We start from the raw sequence: 5,719 nt of genomic DNA, 5'->3' as shown, positions 1-5,719 counted from the left end.
GTCCCTCACGTGGATGTATAAACTCTAGAGAATGTATGGTGTCTTCTCTATGCTCGAATTGCTCCATCAAAATTTGGGAAAGGAGAAAGTTCATATGACAATATAAGTTGATGGTGTGCATGTACTAGTTGAAGTGGTTGCACATTTGTCAAGCATTCAACACCCAATTTTCCATTTCAACGAAAACCTGTTTTTGAATGTCACTTTCACTAAGAATCTCCCTCACACTCCAGGAGGCCTAGCTCTTCCTATATGGTGCCTAGGTTGAGATCCCAAAAGATGGCAGTTGTTTTATCTAGGTGCTAGTGCATACAAGAATGACCTCGAGATTCCTGCTCCTTATAATAATCTACCCCTCACTAGGCATGTGCATGTAAAGTGCTCGACAAGGAAATGAGATGAAGTTGTCAGGGGGAATGAGGAATAAGTAGTGGACAATGTGAGAGTAGCCATGTGAGGAGGATAAGAGGCCAGGTGGGAGGGAGTCATATGAAGATGAGATTTCAGAGAGGTGAAAATAGTTGACAGGCCACAATGAGGTAGAGCAAGCTTGCAAGGAGGAAGAAGGAAAAACAACAGGCCCACTAAAGAGGCTAACAAGAGAACACGTGAGTCTGTAGGAGCTAAACCAAAGAAGAAACCCAATTTCTAGAGAGGGAGGCAGCTTAAAGAGCACCTAGTGAGGATATTGGCTAGCGGAAAGTAGTAATAGGTTCAAGAGCATGAATAAAAACCAAGAAAAGAAAGGGATGCAAACCATAAATGATAAAGAAATCTCCCACTAAGCAGGGCCAGTGTCGAGAGAGACTGTCTACTGACATGCATGGGGGACATGATTTAGAAGTCGTCATGTCTACAAATATTTGACATACAGAAAGAAACAAAAATGCCAAACTAGTATGCCAAAGTACTAATTAGAAGTTGTCATTGGTCTTCTAGTTGGGGGATGTATATCTACCAATTCTAGAAGGAGAACCTAAGTATTGAGAGCAGAAAAATAAGGGTTAGTAAAGGTTCACATAAGTGGTCTAGCCAATGCCCTCGAATTGTATTATCGAGAGTCACAAGAGAGGCTACAAATGAATAAAATTGATGACCGACTGCTCCAAATGAGAGGTGCATCACAAACATGAGACACTTGAGATGCATTAGGATGAGAGTATTTGCCACATGAGCTAGGACTTGGCAGTCGTGGCAAGGAGGCAGAAAATCAATGTAGCAAGGGTGATTGAGCATGACACTTGAGATGCATTAGGATGAGAGTATTTGCCACATGAGCTAGGACTTGGCAGTCATGGCAAGGAGGCAGAAAATCAATGTAGCAAGGGTGATTGAGCATGAGAGCAGGTGACCAACGACCAATTTGCATAAGGCAAGGTCTTGGAGAACCATAAAGACATAGTTATGGGGGCGTACTTCCATCTACCCCAGCCTCTCGCCCACTTAGGGTGGTGGTAGCCCATCCTTACCTTCTCCTTGTCCTCGTTTTGCAAAATAGGCACCCCCCTTGTGGGATAATAATAATAATTTAAACTAAACTTACAATTTAGTTAATTTTTATGACTTTTTTGTGAGATGTATTATCCTGTAAGTGTTTTGATGTTTATTATCGATTGATGCCTATGGACATTTACTAGGCATTTAGTTTATATGGTTGTTGATAAGCATGACTATTTTGGAGTAGGGCTTCCAAACTTTTAATTTAATTATCAATAAATATTAGGTGGATAATAGGGGTTTAACATCCATTGTATATTCTACAATATTTTTGGTAGTGGTCACAAAACAAAGTTTGAGATTTATCTCTAAAATAGTTAATCCATTTTTCTCTTTTAATTAAATTGATTAAAAACAAATCTAATAAATATGAGCAATGATTTTTTGGAAATGTGGTATTGGTAAGCCATAGTATTGGCCCATGGTATTGTAACAAATACTATTTACAGACTAAGAATCTCTATAGTAAAATGGAAATCAATGTCTTGTTTTTTTTTTTTTTAAATGTAAATATATTTAAGTTATATATTTACTATCTCTATAATTAATAATAATTTAAAATAAAGTTATGATTTTGTTATCTTTGTGAACCACACTAGTTGGTTCCAAAAAAATCTAGTAGATTTTCTCCTATATAATTTTTACCTAAATTTTTTTGTCAAAAAAATATTATAAAATAAATATTATAATATATATTCACATTTATCAATTATTAAATTTATATCACTATACAAATATACAAATTTTTACCAATATCATAAAATAACTATTATTATATCACAATTTAATTTCTCGTTGAACAAACTTAGAAATAGTAACAGTAAATCTCTTTCAAGAATGCTGAAGACCTTTGCTTTTTACATATTTGAAAATCACAATTGTAAAAAAAACACGAGGAGCATAAAAAAATATCCAGAATATATTTTTAATTCCATTTGTACGAATCCATGTCTGTTGCAATGTACTAAACATCCATACCATGTACCTTGCTTAATAATAGTCTGACGCAACTGCTAATACATATGTAGCGCACAGTTGAAGTGTGGGGCATCCAGCGATGTCATGATCCTTTGCAAAAAGATATTTTTGTACAGTTCGACCTCAATATCAATAATTATCTAGCTCTCTGGACAAGGCTTACTGTTATAAAGTTAAAACAGATGTGAAATGCCAATATATTTATCCGAACCCACGGTATATTTTCCATGATAAGGAACGCTGTTGGCAAACAATGCTGAGTGTGATGGTTGAATAGTTTTTTTTTTTTTAAATGGCGAAGAGGATAAAATATTTATGTTATAAATATAATAGTTACGAGAATTATTTAGACAATTTCTTCAGGAAAATAACAATTACCTGCTTTAAAGGACCAATCCCATCGAATCCTTATAGTTTCACACTAGCAACTCGTAAGTGATATGTGTAAAGCAAGGATTTGAATGCTGACATATGCAAAATACCTACGTCAGCGTCTTTTTAATGTATATGTTGTTTTGTAGTTGCTTTGCTCTACTTATGCAGAGAATATGAATTTCTCTGCATTCTCTGGTTTTTCTTGGCTTTTGTTGCCATCTCTTGAGCGCAGTAGTCATCTGTTTTTGAGATTTGGCCTTTTCATTTGTGACCCAGTCTGCAGTTCATCGAATCAGACAATTCCCAATACTTTTTTTTTAATAATGTAATTATTAGAATAATTTTGTAAAAATAAAGTAGTTAGCAAAAACTTACCTTTGTTAGTTGATTTAGGATTTCCTAAAAAAATATGATTACATAAAATAATTGATTTCATTCATGTCAATATTTCAAAAATCCACTTAAAATTTTTGAAATATTTCAAAAATCCACCGAAAGCAAAAACTTAATCTAAATTTAAACAGAAACTTAATCTAAATTTTAATCGAAATAAAGTAGAATAGACTATATCCAAAATAACAGCGTTTCAATATATCTATTTTCTCCCAAACAGAAGAAGCTGGGGTGGAAAGACGTATTTGAGGGGTACATGAGATTCGAGCTACATACGGGGCAATTTCGTACAGTTTTCAACATGTTTTCAAGTTCAATTAGTATTTTTGAAACGTCTAAATTTTCCTTTATTTTGATTTCAAGATGAAAAGACTTACTGTGTCATAAAGAGGAACTGTGACCTAACTTTACATATAAACTGCACAACGACACATGCATCCATGTTCAATTAATAATAAAATTGCCATTCATATTTTCCTTGCATAAGAATCAATAGCACTATGCCAAATCAACAACATAAATTGGATAAACAGGATAACACAATAAGCGGATTGATTGTCATGTACTCTTAAAGTAATTGTCAACAAGCTTACCCGTCCATAATTCTGATTATGATGCTGTAAAACCTCTTGTGCAAAACTGCCACTGCAAGCATTAAGTGGTTTTATTGGTATCATTGTAAAACAAGTAATTCTACACACTATATTTTATTCTTTTCTAGCATAATCCATACCCAAATCCACAATAGGAAAGAATTCTGGAATTACCATCAAGCCATAGTAAATTTCACCAAATATTCACTCTACCAGATTCAAGAAGTAAAATTTGACAGGGCAAATCAGTTGGATACCTGAAACAAAGTGTACTGGGTAAAGGAATGGACACGTTGAGGGCGACCGAACCAAAACAACTTATCCCTTGGCTGTAATGCTGGAGTTTCTCGAACTACAAGGTTGCTTCCTTCAACTTCTGAAGCCATCTCTAATATAACAAGTTGCAGCTTTATACCAACGATCAAAACCATCTGCACAATGAAGTAATGAATTGGCAATAATTCTCAAGAAGTCAGTCGGAGAACTTTCCAAGTTATTAACTTATATCGTCGATAATTCAGTCTAGATTAAGAATTTCACACGCTTCCAATCAAGGGAACAAGAGAGAGCCAAAAGTACGCATACCAGTTTTATACATTAGACACGGTCCATCAAAACAGAAACGTTAGCGGCAGAAAAAAATCAAACTTGGGGAAGTGATGGAGTTGTGAAGGCTTACTATGTATATCAATAAGCAGAAGGGCCATAGAAAAAACCCACAAAGAAGTGTTGCAAATAATGCAATAAACAGCGTGTGTAAGGTAAAACAACAAGTAGAGGTTTTCGAGGGAACAAAAGGCAAGAGAGAAAAAAACCTGTTATCCTGGGAAATACCAGGGATTTTTCGAGGACCAGCCTGACTCCAATAACCCCCTTGAAGTTATCACCCATTGATATATTTATGAATGTCAAAATGTTATTTTCTGACAAATGAGCCTGTGCACAGCTCCAAGAAAGAAAAATTGCAACACTTTATCACATGAATGAAATCGGTGCTTCGTTAGATAAGATAAGTTGGAAAACGATTTGAGGTTATCCAGACATACAATGAAGAAGCCATGGGGCAAGGTCTGGTAATCAACTTTCTCTATTGACCGAAATAATTGTCTAAAGAAGAAAATCTGCAAATCTAAGAAGAATTAAGTACTAAACCAGAAATGAGGATCTGTCAGATTGCATACAAAATAGAAACTAAGATATATTCTTAGAAGATCTGGTCGTATATTGACTCACTAAGAACCAATTTAAGAATTGGTGTTCTGCAGGCGCTTTGCAAATGAAGTTTGATCAGTTAATCTGAAACTTGCAGGATAAGCATTCCCCAATCCCCAAATATTCTTGATGTGAGCTTTTAATATTTGAACTGTAAATAATATACCTGCAATGTTCCAGTTAAAAACCATTTTCCTAACGCCGCTAAAAGCGTTCCCAATCCCCAAAATACTCTTGATATTAATATATGAACTCTGAATTATTACCCAGACCGACCCATTTAAAATTTCCAAGCCTGATGAAGGAAAGTGTTGCTATCAATAACATGGGTTGCTTCACTTTGAAAACTAGCATGATGCGCCCGACACTGTATATAAAAACCACTCTCCGCCACACCGCTCAATAAGTCACCCTATCTATCCAGTCAATTCCGACTAATGCTCGGCCATTGACTTGTACTGTGCCGATAAAGCCACAAATAATGGGCAACCAGTTGGTTCACGGCATGGGTCGGAGGAATCAAACTTAAATTATGTTTGAGGACAATGTAAAGTGGTAAGTAGAAAAGACTACCACTTGCAACTTCCCAACTTAACATTTTGTGATATAAATATTGAAACTGAAATATAGCCCTGGAAAACGGCAACTTGTGAAACACTACCATCTGGCGT

At 35.3% G+C, this 5,719-nt stretch overlaps 1 long non-coding RNA gene across 1 annotated transcript; it reads right to left on the bottom strand.

The window, feature by feature from the left end:
- Positions 1-3,714: 3,714 nt before the first annotated feature.
- On the bottom strand, positions 3,715-5,431 carry LOC149190557 (uncharacterized). Its single transcript, XR_016256502.1, has 3 exons — positions 5,070-5,431; positions 4,094-4,267; positions 3,715-3,888 (listed from the first exon to the last, which is right to left on the bottom strand). It is a non-coding gene; the product is annotated as an uncharacterized LOC149190557 (long non-coding RNA).
- Between the last annotated feature and the right edge of the window lie 288 nt (positions 5,432-5,719).

Source organism: Pinus tabuliformis, chromosome 3_1 (assembly GCF_031772625.1).
Source record: "Pinus tabuliformis cultivar Carrire ecotype Pingquan chromosome 3_1, CPIR1, whole genome shotgun sequence".
Classification (NCBI taxonomy): Eukaryota; Viridiplantae; Streptophyta; class Pinopsida; order Pinales; family Pinaceae; genus Pinus; species Pinus tabuliformis.
Note: the sequence above shows the minus strand (reverse complement) of the source record. Positions and strands in the feature narration are given on the sequence as shown.